Source organism: Nipponia nippon, unplaced genomic scaffold (genome assembly GCF_047370975.1).
Source record: "Nipponia nippon isolate SJK-2023a ecotype South Korea unplaced genomic scaffold, ASM4737097v1 scaffold_6, whole genome shotgun sequence".
NCBI lineage: Eukaryota > Metazoa > Chordata > Aves > Pelecaniformes > Threskiornithidae > Nipponia > Nipponia nippon.
The window spans coordinates 73219148-73235158 of NW_028262380.1; the positions used below are offsets into that span (position 1 = coordinate 73219148).

Sequence of the window (16011 nt, forward strand, 5' to 3'; positions counted from 1 at the left end):
ATTTTATTATGGTATATGCTTTTAGAAAATACTCTTGATTTGGAACATAATGGTATGATTTGCTGCTTTGTATGGGTTGCAAAATTTTGTTTTCCATGGTACAAGAAGCTGAGTGCAGAAATGACACTTGTTTTGTGGGATAATTGGTAATTTAATGTGCCAGTTAGTTATAGGTGAAACTGGTATGAAAATATCACAGCAATTTGGAGATAATGTTTTGTTAATCCATTTGACGTGATCTGGCTTCAATGGACATATTTTTGCCTTCAGTTAACACCTGGATCAGACATCAGCTGGCAAAGCTTGGAGTCCAGTTGATTCCCAAATTCCTAAGTGCACAGAACTGGTAAATAAACTTTATTTCCCCCTGGAAAAACATTTCCCATCTGACACGCTGGTAGGGAATGAGTCTGGAGTGGCGTGTTTGCTGGTGTGTGCTCCTAGAGAAAGTGTGAGTGGGACCAAGGGACCTCGTCCCCCAGCCCAGGCACTGCTCCAAAGTTGTAGGAGAGGCTCCTACTTTCTCTTCCTTGGGCTCCTGTACTAACACGGTTCCCAAATTTGACATTATGAAATGCAGGGAACATAACTGAGCTGAAGAGGGGGAAGTTCAGAGAGCAGGCTTGATGTAACTTTGCTTACGCCTATGATAATGGCTGGACGAAAAGAAGAATTTGTGGTGTCTTTCCTGTCATCTGGAGCACTGAGCAAAAGGCTGGAAGTTATTACTGACTGTCATTCCCCACCGCACCCCTTGAAGGACATAATGTAAATGTCACTGACTCCTTTTAAATCAACACAGCTTCTTGACTTCAGTGAAGTCAAGTTGATTTATGCAGGCTGATAATTTGGCTGTGTCTTAAAAGCAGGAGTTGTGCAATCTAATGCTTGGTGGACTCAGCCGAGCACTATCGGAAATCAGCACGACTCTTGCCATTGACTTTATTGGGCAATGGCCCTGGTGAGTTATTACCGAGTGTTTTGTCTTGCAATGTACTGGACAGCAATCAATAATGCTCCATGACATAGACAGAAAGCCTGCTGTTACGAGAAAGATTTACCATTTTCTACCATCTCACAAAACTTGCAAATCCAGCTGTGTGGTGACTTTTTACATCTTTTAAATCACCTGCCCACTTAAAAGCAAGACAAGATCACTCATCTTTATGTTGGTGATCGCTTTGGAAATGCTGTAGTCCCACACTTCAAATATTAAATTTATTTTAATATAAAGGATATTACTATATATGCAGAAATATAAATATGCTAGGTAAACATTCCTTTTATCTACTTGAGAGAATTTCATAATTACCGGATGAGAATGGTATTGTACATTTTTTCATTATTATAATTCAAATAGTATAGCACTGCCTAAATGTCCTAAGATGTCTTTATTTTTGTTCTTTGCATTTTACTAGGCTGACCGTATAAAGTAAAATCACTTCTTAAAATCTTAGAGCCTTCTTAATCTTAACTTTAGCTGTCTTCTATAGTTATGAGAGGGAATGGGGATTTTAGTTTACAGAGGGGTTGTTGCTTCTTAAAACAGAAGATAGAGCCTTGCTACAGCTTTACCCAGAGATACTTAGCTTTGGCTTGTGACTTAAAAACCAGGAAGATGTATAGTAAAATATAAATAAGATAAAGCTCATATTTTGTTTTGTTTTATTTATCTTACCTTTTATTTCATGTTTTTATTATTTTGTTCATTATATGTTTTGAGACATGAATTCCTGATCTCTAGGCATGCAAGGATAATGCTGGGAGAGATTCCTTAGAAATATCTGATAGGTAGGATAGTCTTTTGGTTTGTTTTGTTTCTGAATTTTTTGAGAGAACACAAAAGACATCGACTGTATGAAGTTATTAGTTCCTCTAAAGACTACTGTTCTGAAAAAGCTAGAGCGCCAGAATCATTATTTTATTCATGAGGAATAATCAATGTGTCATAGAGATAAGTTGGATTTTTATAAAAATCTCCGTGACCATAATGAAACATCTTAAACTGAAGGAAAAAAAAGTATAATTCTAGTAGTTTCTTCAGCTGTGGTTGCAGTTCACATGCTTAATAACTCAAATAAATAGTTATTAAGGAAGGTAAAATATATGCATAAGCAATTTCCAAAGACTCTACAGCATTTGGTTTTCTCCTTGGTCCCTCCCCTCAACTTGCCTGTCTGCTCTCTGCAAGAGTCTTCCTTTTCTCTCACCTGCCTTGGTGATACACTTCACTACAGGCTCAAGGTTTGGATACCCTTTATGTCTGGTACCTGGAAAACAGATACTTCCCTCCCACCCCCCCAAAAAGAGTTTCTTCAAATGTCATTTACTTTCCTTTAGCAGTGTAACACTTGTCCTCTCGAAAGGGTTAGTTTTTTGCAGCTAAACTATAAGCAAAATATTTCTGGAGAGGAAACTCTGTACACAAACATGAATACTAATTAACTAGTTCATTTTTACCTGTTTAGCTTAAAAACATAGCCATAGGGAAAAGACAATAGAGAACCACACCATTTAATTCCTTATTCTTTCTTTGGTAATGCTAGAGAGAGGTAAACATATCATTTATCTAGTAATTTTCACTGTATCACTTACAGTACTCATACAAGCACCCTTATTCTTAGATGTACAGGTATCGTCAACAAAGTGCCACACCAGGGGGGAAAAATGCTAATTTAACTAACTTTAAACCCACCTAATTAATTAAATCATGATTCTATAACGGATCTAATGTGGACCTCCCTGTGGCCTCAGCTCAGTGGAGACCCAGTCACACACATTTCCAAAAGGTGGTCTCTGGGCTTTCAGCATGGTTCCACTTGGGTGGTTTGCCTTCGCGGAGCCTGGTGCAGGACCAACAGCTCCGCTGTTGTTAGAAATTGGGAGCTGGAGGAAAAATATAGGGCTGTGGAAAAGTACACATAGTATTACTTGTCACATTAATTCACTGCTTCTGACTCCCCTTGAAGGTATGTAAAATGAGCAATGCTAATTACATGCCAACATGTTGGGTTTTCATAGGACCCAGGTCTGCTCAGTGCATGGAATATGGCATGCAGAATTACTGCTCGTGGTACCTGCCTATTGAACTTCATGTAAATTGCAGAATAGGTTTTTTTTTTTCTAAGTGTGCATGCATATGAACCCATGTATATGTATACACATATAATTTATAAATAAAAATATTGATAGGATCTAAGAAAGCTCAGAGCAGATGTACTTGGTCTTACTACTGCTGACTGTTAAAGTTCCCTGAGGCCACTAGTTATAGAAGAAAAGCCTGATATTTTAATTATTCGATACATTCTTCTGATCCCCGGTGTGCTGATGTTTCAGGTGTTTCTTCTGAATTTCACGTCTATAGGAAGTGCTAAAATGAGAATGCTTAATGGAAGTCTTCACGCAGGACAGGCACTGAAAGCATGAGAAAATATCAGCTCTCTCTCTTCTCTGGGTACTGCAGGAAGGTTTCAGTAGCCCCCAGGGGAACTCTGAGGCCTGATTGACAGTGTTTTGGGTTTTGATCCTTAATAATTTAGTTATCGCTGTCTTTGTTGATATGGCCAAATTATTCCAGTGTTGCTCACATCTGTCAAATTACTGCACTGAGACCACAAACTTCTGCGAGGATTTCTGGTCAGCCAGCACAGACTGATAGCGTGTGATCGGATTGACCCAGGTCAGACCCAAACTGCTGATCCCAAAGTGAGATTATCTGAATCCTGTTGCTGAAACACTGAATCCTCTAGCTCCTCTCTCTTGTATTTAACGCATTTAGAAATAAATAAATACAATCCCTGGTAAGAGTTTTCGAGCTTGAGAAACGTCTGAGCTATTTACTGACTGCCTTTCTTGACTGGCTTTGAAATCCTGATCTTCAGTCTGGACAGAGATTAGTTTTGTGTGTGCTGGGAGGGGGGCGTTGGGCTTTTTGGTGGTGTGTTTGGTTTGGTTTGGTTTGGTTTTTTTTATTCCACTTAGGGACTGTTGCCTCAATCTGTAGTACCCCCTGGTGGCAGATGCAGTGGGTGTTGTACCCTAGGGGTGCAGGGCATCCCCGGGCGCTTGCCAGAGCTCCCTGCGCCTGCGGTGGGCAAGAGGAGAGTGTCTGGGGCCTGGGGGGAATGGCCGGGCAGGCGGGCAGCGAGGACCCGCTCGGCTCACTCCAGCCAAAGAGGGGTTGAATAAAACCACCTGGAAATAGAATGGGATTTCTCTCTGAGTCCCAAGTATGAAAAAGGGTGATTAAGGTGATGGCATCTGTACCAAAAATCCCCAGAAGAAACAGTAGGGATTTTTGTTGGGATAGTCGTCTTATTCTATCCCAGGATACTTTTAATTATTGATGTGATTATTTAACGACCTCCATAAATGACATTCCAAAGTGACGACTTTTCAGTCACAGCAGATGCATAGCAATGCATCTTAGTTACTCGGCCTCTGGAACTTTTCAGAGAAAAAAGTAAAGCGTTATATTCCCCAATGCATGGTATACAAGTACTGAGTTGCTAAGAATAATCTTAGAGATTATTCCTCTTAAAGAGGAATTCTGTGTTCTTGGTAATTAGGTGATAGTGTCTGCAAGCCACAACTGCTTGTCAGTCAACCCACCCTCCCACTCTCAACTCCACCTGACTTCTTGTTTCTACTCTGTTTTGTATTTTCAAAGATTAGGAATTGGTTTTATTTTCCCAGGTCTGTATCACATTAATCCGTACTGTAGGAGGAAATTCCCTCAAGGACATTTTTTCAGAAAGTTGTCTAATGCACAGCACAATGATATTTCAAATACTCTAATGTATATGTGTCTCTTTCCGCCCCCCCCCCCCCCGCCCCGGGTTCTTGTGCAGGAATATTTATTGTTGCTTGAAACAGTGAACATTTCTTCCCTCTCCCCAAATATTTAATCAAAAAGTTGAATTTTTACGGAGAAACACAAATACTACAACAATGAATGCTGATCATTTTCCTCATTTCTTTTCAGCTACAGGATAGCTTCAGAACAGTTCAGAATTTTTCTGACTTATAAAACAGCTGGAAATACTGATCTGACAATACGAAACATTTTATAGTAACAGTAAGTAATATCAAGAAGGATTTCACTGGGAAAGACCTCTTTCCTGCCAAACAAGACGTTGAGAAAGGCCTCTGGATGGTTATATACAGCCTGTTCGGAGAGTCTGTTGTTTAGACACCACGCTTCAGTTGTGCACACCGAACGAAAGGGAGCGGGAGCTGGAAGCCAGAGACGACAGCCCATCACCAATGACTTTGGAGGGAGAAAGGTATGTCTTCCCCTAGGTCTTTTTTCATGAAAAAATTCAAAGGAAAAAGCTTTGTCAACACACAGGAGAGGATTTTTATTATTATTGTTATATTGTTTGGGAACCTCAGTGTGTTTTTTCCAGCTCTAATTGGCACTACATTTATGCTGTGGAGTGGAGGATTTTATATCTTTGGGCAGTCAGTAGCCTATCAAAAGCATGAAATTGCTGTTTTAAAATGGCGTTAAAAAAAACCCTTTTCATCTTGATAGTTCCTTTAAAACTTTAGGCTTTTAAAGTTGCTTTTTTAGGCATGGATAATCTGTCTGCGTTTTAGCACAAAGACTTCCCCGTTCTGGTCTTTTGGAGGCAAAATGAAACATGTTGGAATAAAAGAAGCAGCAGTCCTCTGGCACTTGAAGTTTTAACCCTGGCAGCTGCTGGCAGGTATTAGGGTGTTAGGTGTCCTAGAATAAATCTGAGGAAGATGTTAGCAGGCAGAGGAAGAAGCCACAGGTAGATGATAAAGCCGTGGTGGCACACTGAGCAACTGAAAGCATGCCTCACCAGCTGCTTGGCCACGGCCGCCTCCTACGTGCCATATCCGAGTACACGTGGTGTGTGTATGTGTCTAGAAAATTAACTACTTTATAAAAAGAATGATTGATCTAATGATACAGTAGTAAATGCAAAGCTACTCTAATTATTATTGGATAAAATTTGTGTGTTTCAGTGATATTAGCAGATGAATCTATCATCTAGTATATCTTTAGAAATAATGAAACATATTTCTTCCATTTCCTTCCTTGTCATTTATACTAAAGGTTATTTTCACAAAATTTGTCAGGTCACTTAACTCTGTGAGCAATTCTCCTGTGTTTAATCCCTGTACAGATCTCTGTTTCTGCAGTTATCATCCCTACAGCAATTGCATTTACTCTTAATAGGAATTTCTTTGTTATTCATTTAAATTTGGAAGACTTCAGGTCAGCTCACACAAATGTGCCTGGATCAGTAAAAATCTCATTGTCCATAATCACATTGACTCTCTTTTTCTTTCTTCTGTGAAGAGATACTATCAGACACTAATGTTATAGCGTAGGTACCATGCGTCCACTTCTCTTCCCATAGTTCTAGCAGCTGTCGCTTCATTATATCACATTTCAGGATTTGACTTGTTAACCTATGTGGCTGGGAAAAAAAGAAAAAAAAGCATCCTTGTGGAATAACTTCTAATACAAGACCTTTGTATGGATTTTTAAAGTAGTTAAGAATTTTTAATGTAATGTCTGGTTTTCCTGTCTATTCAGTATCTACCTGTAACGTTTTTAGTAGATACAATACAGAAGGTTAACAATTCATAATATTTCATTTTATAAACAGATTTTGAATGTTTCTTTTTTTGAAAATCATTATTTTTCCAACGTATCTGGATCTCATTAAAATCAATTATCCCGTGGGCAAGCTGCAGACTTAAACAAATATTATTTTCATGTGACTCACAGGAAGAGTTAGCCCACCTTTAATTTGTGTTTTTAAAATCATAGAATCATAGAATGTCCTGAGTTGGAAGGGACCCACAAGGATCATGGAGTCCAACTCCTGTCCCTGCATAGGACAACCCCATAAATCCCACCATACGTCTGGCGGTGTTCAAGTGCTTCTTGAATGTTGTCAGGCTTGGTGCCATGCCTGCCTCCCTGAGGAGCCTGTTCCAGTTCTCCACCACTCTCTGGGTGAAGAACCTTTTCCTAATGTCCAACCTACACCTCCCCTGGCATATCTTCCCAGTGTTCCCTTGGGTGCTATCACTGGTCGTCAGGGCGAAGGAATCAGTGCCTGCCCCTCCTTTTCCCCTTGTGAGGAAGCTGTAGGCCGCCATGAGGTCTCCCCTCAGCCTCCTCTTCTCCAGGCTGAACAGACCAAGTGACTTCAGCCACCTCGTATGGCTTCCCCTCTAAACCCTTCACCATCTTTGTGGCTCTCCTCTGGACACTCTCTGGTAGCTTTGTACCCTTTTTGTACTGTGGGGCCCAGAACTGCACACAGCCCCCAAGATGAGGCCGCACCAGCGCAGAGCAGAGCGGGACAACCACCTCCCTCGCCCGGCTGGCAATGCAGCGCTTGATGCACCGCAGGAGGGGAGAGCGGGCTGCGGGAGGGCCCTGCCGCCCCCTGCTCCCGGAGGTGGGGTGGGGATGGCGGCGGCCTCTTCCGCCACGGGCCCGCAGCCTCGCCGCGAAGGCCCCTGAGCGGCCTCCCTCCCTCCGCCGCCTCGCCTCAGGGCGGGAGGGGCTTCCCGCCGCGGCAGGCCGGCGGGGGAAGGAGGAGGGGCCGGGCGAGCAGGGCCCGCCCTGCCGGGCGGGAGCGCCTCAGGCCGCGGCGGCCCCGGGTGCGCCGCCTGCGAGTGAGCCAGCAATGATGGAAATACATAAGTCATCCAGTCAAAGAAGCAATACAACGTGACCTACATAAATAATGCAATATGAACTGCAGGTTTAATGGTAAAAATCCTTTCAAAGTAGTATTGTGAATAACAAGTACTGGGGACTTTTGCTAACAAAATGTGCTCCTCAGCGTTTGTAGTAACTGATCAACACGGCTTCTTTATTTTCTAACTGTGAATACATACTTTCTTTACTCAGTGAAATCAATAGTCTTTCATTTTGAAATAGATAGTCTCAGTTAATCACATAAAAGTAGTAAATTTGGGCATTTTTTAATAGGTCTGTCTCCAACACGTTTGGCAAAGTACCTTTTACCACAAAGACTACCAGCTTTCAAGCAAAAAATGATTTAGCTCTTTCCCGTCATGGCATTTATTTCTTTTTCAAATCAAGTTCCGCCTTTTTCAAAAATCTACACCCACTTTCTATTACTGATGAGCCGGCATCGCTGCAGACAAAAGCACAGAGGTGTATTTTGTGGCCACAGAGTCCCGGCCCCACAGGTGTGACCGTCGCAGAGTCCCGGCCCCACAGGTGTGACCGCCGCCATCGGCGGTTCCTGTGCTGCTGCTGTACAGCGCAAGAAGCCTGAGCACTCGCTCTGTAAAGTTTGTGAGCGCTCTCTGCGCCACAAAAAAAGGAGAAATCAGCTCATCTCCATTTCCAAGAGCTGCTAATTACATACAGCATATTAAATCAAGTCCACTTGGGGAAAGACTTCCTTAATTAATTAATTTAATTAGCAATAAGGCAGAAGAGGGAGATATGGTTATCAGGAGATAATCATACCTTTGGGACACCGGGTTGTGAAGACAAGCTCTGCTTCATCTTTTTTATGACTGTGGTTTACCACTTTCATGTGGTTTTAATAAATAACCTATAGATTCTATTGAACAGTATTACATTCAGTAGTGGGCTTACTCCTAAAATCTCCTTTAGAACAAAGCAGTTATAATCAGAAATGAAACGAGTGACTTGTAGTCTGTTTGAACATAATAATTGGGGGAAATCATGTAGTCTAATGTGACCTCCTATAAGCTGTACTGCTGGAGAATAGTCCCAGATGGATACCAGAAAAAAAAAAAATAATTGAGAAAATACCCCTCTGTTTTGGCATTTTTCCTGTAACACGTTACTTTTACTGGCAATGTGTGAAGCAAATTACTTCAAATTAATTATTTAAGTAAATAGTTTTCAACAACTATTCAATTAGATGACCACATTTCTTCTGAGTTTGAAAAACAAAGGAAATCTGGGTAATGCTGGGTTCATGTGGTGTTTGGGTTTTTTTGGCTAGATGCAGGCTGTAACCAGATTCGCACACCTTGGTAGGTTGTAACTTTTCCAGAGTCTGAGGCAAAGCCAGGATGGCGATACGCCTCTGCATTACCTGCACAAATCCCAGGCCTGCATCAGTTTACTTTGCAGCGTGGTACATCCGTCTACTGAACTAGACACGTCCATACAGTGCCTCTAAAACTGTCTGGTATAATTTCGCCACAAGAAGGTTAATCGTTTAGATTAGGTGCTCCAGAATTACCAAAGCTAAGGAAATCTTGATGTAGAAAAGCATGGCGCTCTCTTAAGAAAACCTTAAGGTTACTGAGCATTTAACATGCCCAAAGGAAGTAATATATCTGGTTGTGCTCAAAATCAGTCAGTGTTGACTTTGTTTTTTGCTTAACTGGAAGTTATTTCCTTATAGGTTGAATAATCTATATGAGCTAAAGTCAAGTCTTCTGTTCAGCATTTAAATATTTTTTATTCACTCAAATTAAGTCCAGTTTCACAACAAAAAGTATTATACAGGAATTTTCTTGCCCACCTCATTAAACACTAACCCTAAAATGAAATTGTTTCTATACTCTCTATACTTTATAATGTGACTGAATATCCAAAGGTTTTGCCCTACAGGGAAGCGACAGAGCTGTATCTCACATCCACTGCAGCACAGCCAACAAAACTCTCCTCTCGCTACTGCTACAACCAAACACCTATAATGTTATTTGCTTCCTCCCTGTCTGGTTCACTTACTTTCCTCTCGCTCTGCTTTTTGCACTGACAAAGTGCCTTCTCTCTTCCATTACAGTAGCCTTATTGTTGTAACAATAACGGAGATTATGTCTACTAGCAAAGAGGTACATGACCTCCTCTGCCTATGCTCCTGGCGATTTGTATGTGAGTTGGCTCCCATGTGGCAGCAGCACTGTTGTGCGAGCAGGGTGGTATGCCTCAGCTAATATATTCTGCCTCTTATCCTTTCTGTTCCTCTCTCCTAGTCCAGCTTTCTTTGTGTTTGTAAGTCTTTCAGGCTCTGTGATTTTTAAGATTCAGTGCTACCACCTGATCTCTTTGTTATGCTTCTGGAGAAATTCAACTTCTTCAATCCCCAGCTGCTTTCTGAAAGGTTTGAGAAAACAGATTTCATCTCAGACTCACCTCCATCCTTTTGTTCTCAGTGAGTGAAGGTGTAGAGAAGTGCTGAGAGCCTTTAACAACCCATTTATTCAGGGATAGTCATGTTGATGTCAGTTCTTTGCCTCTTTAGCACAAAGACTATGAGGCAAATGAAGTGAAAGACAGTCATAAAACAGTATAGGGAAAAAAGCAAACAAACGAACTCATAAAATGTATGAACAGAGATCACCTAAATCAACAAGATGCCAGCAGAGTAATCCTCCTTGTATGCTGTAATTAAATCAAATGATCCTCAAAAGTGACATCGCCTTAACCAAAAGTGAGACTTACTGCTGGTCATTTAATACTTCAGCTCTCATACTGTCAGTTAAAGGATTTAGGAGTCCTTCACATCATGACTTTGGATTTGATGAGTTAGATTGACTCTGCTCTGTCCTATTTGCTCTGTTGGGCTAACCAGAAAGGAAGCAATGTGAGGCAAATGAACTCATAACATTGAGATCTACTTTTTTCCTAAAGCATAATGTTCTCTCATTATTGAGTCTCAAATGAGACTCAATACTGCACATCCCACAGGAAGAGATCAGGCATCTCCTGAAGATTTCTGACTTCAGCAGAAACAATACTAAAAGATTATTGTAATTTTGAAAACTGGCATGGCTTCTTGCTCCAAGTAAAACATTTATGTATCTCTCCTTTTCTCTTACTTTTATTTCAAGTGCCCTAGATGACAGCTGAATGCGTGCCTACAAGACTGCAAAGAGGCAGAAGGTTCTGAAAATGACATCCAGGCACCATGAAATTACAGTCTTCAGAGCGTATCAGTAAGGAGCTAATTCCATATAATTTCTCACTCTAGTTACAATTTTGGTCATGACAAAGAGGTGTCAGAATTTTAATGCCCATTATATTTTGCGATTTATGCTATTTTGCTTATAGTACTTCGACCTTTTTAATATGCTGTATTTTGGTTGGATGGTCATTCCACCCTTCTTGCTAAGAGCAAATTTTCAAGGAATGCAAGTGGCAAGGAAGAAGTTGCACTGAAATGTTTCCAAATGGGTAACTTTATGTGGGAATATGGGGTAGGCAGGGGGAGGAAGGCGAAGATTCAACAGAACAGGAATGAAAGTTGAAAGAAAAACAGTTGCTTTAAAGCTGAAGGTTTCAGCTGAAAGAGACATTCAGATTCATTTATCCTATTGGACATTACTTTTCAACTTTTAAATAACTTGAGCAGTAGGTTCAAGCTGAAAAAAATTCAGAAGTGGATGTTCAGTTATGTCATGTTAAGACCTGATTTTGTAATCACCCTATTAGTCTTACTATACTTCCTTCAGTTATATTGGTCTCATCACACTCTTAAGTATTTCCTCTTAAGTGATATGCTTAGCTACAGACTTCTGAGGTCCTGCTGCTATGTCCTTTTATGGGAACTGTTTTCTGCTCTTGGCAAGATACCCCGTTGAGCTCTTGGGTGGGATAACGCAATGTTTGGCACAAAAGTGGTGCAGGCAAGGAAGGGAGCATGATAAAACTCTTGATTTATCTATCTTGGACTCTGAATAGAGACAGTTCTTGACACAGGCCTGTTCTCTAATGACCCTGGCAGAACATTTCTTTGGAAAAAAAGTGTTTCTTTACATACTGTTTACACAAAACTGTGGCAGCTACCTTGTCTGTGTTCAATAGCCGTCAAGCCTGTAGCCTAACTTTAGCTGAGGCTAGATACAGAAACACTATGATATTTTACCAGATGCATAAGAAGGGTAGCAGTAGCTCCAAAAGTAGCATGTTTCAAGACAGTACTTGTTAGGGACAAATGCATTTCATCCAGCCTACTTACCAGGTTTTCGCTGCCTATCAAACACATTGGTTCAGATCCTCAGCTGGTGTTTTAAAGCCTAGCTCAACTGACTTTAGTTGGACATGTGCCCACTGAGAATATGGTTCTTCAATTGCATATCACAGGCCCACTAGGAATCCAACTCAAGTGTTGCAAATACACATCTTGCTGCATAGATGTCTACAGGGCTCCGCAGAAATGGTGTTTTGCAGTGCTGGGACTCTTTGCAGCGGCTGTCTGGAGGCATGCCGTGTAGCTGTCATATCTGCTGATAAGACAAGAAGGAAGGATGTGGATAATAGTGCACACTAATTGTACCACAGTTATTAGTTGGCAAATGTTGGCAAGCACCTTCAAACTGCTGTTTCAACATGCTGTAGCTCTGTGCCTCCCTGCAAGAGCATTTTCCTACACCCAAATCAGGTACGGTCCATGCTGGTCCGGTAGGCTGTGGGAGCTCTTGAAAGGACACAGACTGGGGTTGGGAGTGATGGGAGGGCTGTGTCAGCACAATTTTAATCCATGTTATACTTGTGAAAGTTTAAGTACCTGTTTAATTGCCCTTGTCTCAGATGCAAGATATCTCTGCCTAACTGCTGTTTAGTTAGGACTTGCTTTGCTGTGCACGTGCCTCATGCCTGTAAACTGGAAATACCAATATTAGACTGAGACCTGTATAATACAGTACAACGTGTTCAACAGAGTAGGTAAAGCATGTTTACTGGGTTTTATAATATTGTGAATACACAGGGTAAGTCAATATTAATTTCTTTAAAGGGAAAAGAAATTTGTCATAGATGCTTCACAATTTTTAAACTAGTTATTGAATTTTTCTCAGACTGCTTTTTCCAGTTCTGATTCTAGTTCTCGTTCCAGTTGCCTTACTAATAATTTCCATGGACTTTTTCTTGATGAGAGGGGGGGAAAAAAAGGGGTAGTTCAGATCTTCACTGTTGCATATTTGGTGCTGTTCATCTTTCTTAACAAGACTATCTATTTGAATATGAATTCATGTTATAAAATTAACGCATTAAAGGTCTGCATCAATCATATTGAAAAGCTAGCAAAAATGAAATATAACATTCATTTTATCCTAGTTTATAAAGAAAAATGTCTTCCAAGAAGAAGCAGATTACATTTTTATATAAACAAAAGTCCAGACTTAAGTGAATTACCAAGGTATTTGAGAGATTGACTATCAGAAAATTTCAGATATTAATGAATTCCTTGTAGCATAATCCTCCAAATGCCTTCCATTACAGTTATCTGAAAATATTTCATAACTTTTCAACTTACTTGTAGGAAATTTATTATCCACCTGTGATTTAATTCTAGTTTGAAAAAGAGGCAATGCAGCAAGAAAAAAATTTTAGACAGTAATTTCCGTTATCAAAATTAATTTTCTCTGAAAATTATTTTAAGTACTTTTATCTGAAGTGAAATCTTAAGCCAAGCTTTTTGAACCTGCTCCAAAATGTAATTTAGGTCAGTTCCCTGATTTGGTTTATTAAATGATATTCCAATCATTTTGTCAACCAGCCTGTTCAATTTTATGTTTTCTGGGCAAAGAATAAGTTACTGGAGGAAGACCACAAAGCTGTGTAGAATGAGGATTTTGAATTATTATAGCAGTATGTAATGTTTGCATATGGACATAGAACGTAGGACATGAGAAGCTGCGGATTTTTTGGTTTTGTGTGTTTTGAATAGATATTTGAGTTTATTTTTGCCTATGTGCTTAGTGCATGTTCTGGTATCTGACATGCCTGGCAGGCTGATACCAATTGGGAGTTATGCAGGTGCTTGGAGTTCCTGGGAGTCACATAGATGCACTTGACTCTATTATACAGTGCATCTTAAGGATGGTGTGATTATTTGAAGTTTACCTAAAGGTGGAATTGGAAATACCAAGATTAATGTTTCAGGTCTCTATGAATGCTATAGATTTACTGTTTATAAAACCTTGTATAAAGAAGAACGTTGCTTTTTTCTAGGTTAGTTTCATCCTTGGTATGCTCCACAGGTACAAACCTGGAGCCCCAGAGGATGATGTTGCCAGTTCCTTTCAGCCTCTGAACCAGCCACCTGATGGTTTGGGTTTTTGCTTAAGAAGAAAAGGGGAGGAAATTAAAATCCAGAGTTTCCATCTTGAATCCAGGGCTGGTTTGTAGGGAATATAGTGTTGTAGGACTCACTTTTGACATAATTTTTACTTTCTAGTGATTACTCCACTCAACACGTTGCTTTTTCTGAACACTACTCTGAGGTTTCTAAATCTTGCCCAGGGCTGTGGATAGAGACCAAGTATTTCATTCAAGACTCTGGATTCTGCTTTGGGAGGACAGATTCCTCTTTTATTGGTTTCACAAAACTCAGCCTCCCATTGTCCAGGAATCTTTGTCAAACTAACTCTTTGGTTACTTATGCCCAAAAGTAAGGTGGCGTTCAGAGGATATTTATTTATTCATTTGAATTATGACACAAAAACTTGCACAATTTAAAAGGCACTGAACCCCTTTATTTTTTCAAGAACTTAATGAGATAAATGCATTGCAAAGCTCAAATATTTAACTCTCCGTTTTTCCATGCCTTTCAATTATCTCTAGCTGTGACAGTAGATGGACAGTAGAAACTGGGTTTAGTATTTTAGTCTTTGTTGACTATTTATTTGACTATTGTTTATGCTTTTGCGGGAAGCATGATCTTGAACAGAAAAATCCAAGCATTACTGAAGAGCATGAAGAGAAACTCTATGTTTTGGACTGAATGTAAATTCTTTGCTCTGCAGAAAAATTCTTCTGAAGGATGCAAATCACACGGTTGGTCTTTGATTTCTCCAAAGAAAATTCTGCAACAGCAGTTGCCAGCCAGTCTGACTTGTGCTGGTTTCTTTGCCAATACTTTTCTGTGGCTTTCTAAAAGTCATGTGTGCGACAGCCCTTGTGCTGGAAGAGACTGGAAAAGAATCTCAAGTTACACACAAGATATTTAATATTTTTTAGCTTTAGGAATTGCATTCCACAATTCAGCAGCTTTCATTCACCCGACAACTGTGGAGAAACTGCAGTAATTGAACAAGGCTGCCGTGTTTACTCCACACTAAAAAGGAAACTTCCTTTATTGTAAGAAAATCTGTGATGAAGTTTGAATGGATATTTTGATTGCAACTATCTTTTCTTGAGTCTCTCAGCTTTCTGAAACTTTTATTGCCATCCTGGAAGCCATTACATTTAAAACCTTAGGAAAATTTGTTCCGACAGTTTTTTGAGAGTACGCTGACAAATACAGTTTTTGAACATCTGAATTAAAACGCATAAGAGTTTTCTCATGGTTTCTTCAGGAGTGTTTAATAACAGTTACTTTGGCTTACCAAGCTCTTGCATAAGTCTCCGTCCTTTTAGGAAAGGCTTTGTTGGTCACATTACTGAATATTTTAAGTAAAGACAGGACACCTGCCATAGTTGTCTAGGTGTGTGATTTGCATGTGTCTGTTTTCAGAAAGCTGTAAGCAACGCAAAACTCTGAGTTGAAATGAAAACATGTCATTTTTATTGTAAATTAAGTTCCTCATTCAGTGCACAATAGGGCATTGATTCTGCCTCCAGATGCCTGTGTCAGCAGAATTTGGACAAAAACCTCACAAATATGTCTGTGAAGAAGGCAAAACGACGTGCTTTCTACTTGAAATTAATTTAGATTTTAAGCTTCAATGCTGTCTTAACATTTTTCTTTTTCCCCTCTGGAAATAGCTATATGCCTTTATGTAAAGGATAAGCAAAGATTTGCTGCTGTTCTAGGTATTTTGCACCACCTGTCGTTAACAAACAGACTAGCAGTCTGTAAGCGTTTTCTTCCTTCAAACTGTAGAAGGCAAGAGATACTGCCTAATTTATTTTTTTTTAAATATAGGTTTATCTGTAATTGTAATTTGCTTTATTTTATGCTAATAAAAGTGGCTGTCATTAATTACCATTTTAATCACTATAGGTATTTCTGGTAATTGCATGTTTTCAATGCTGTCATATTCTCTTAGAGG

At 40.0% G+C, this 16011-nt stretch overlaps 1 long non-coding RNA gene across 1 annotated transcript in view; it reads left to right on the plus strand.

Moving 5' to 3' along the window:
- Positions 1-14896, plus strand: part of LOC148051561 (uncharacterized) — a 99002-nt gene extending 84106 nt beyond the window's left edge. The window contains exons 2-4 of the long non-coding RNA XR_015699509.1: positions 4985-5285; positions 10849-10953; positions 14764-14896. This is a non-coding gene — a long non-coding RNA (uncharacterized LOC148051561). The remainder of the gene's footprint in view (positions 1-4984; positions 5286-10848; positions 10954-14763) is intronic.
- The last annotated feature ends 1115 nt before the right edge of the window (positions 14897-16011 follow it).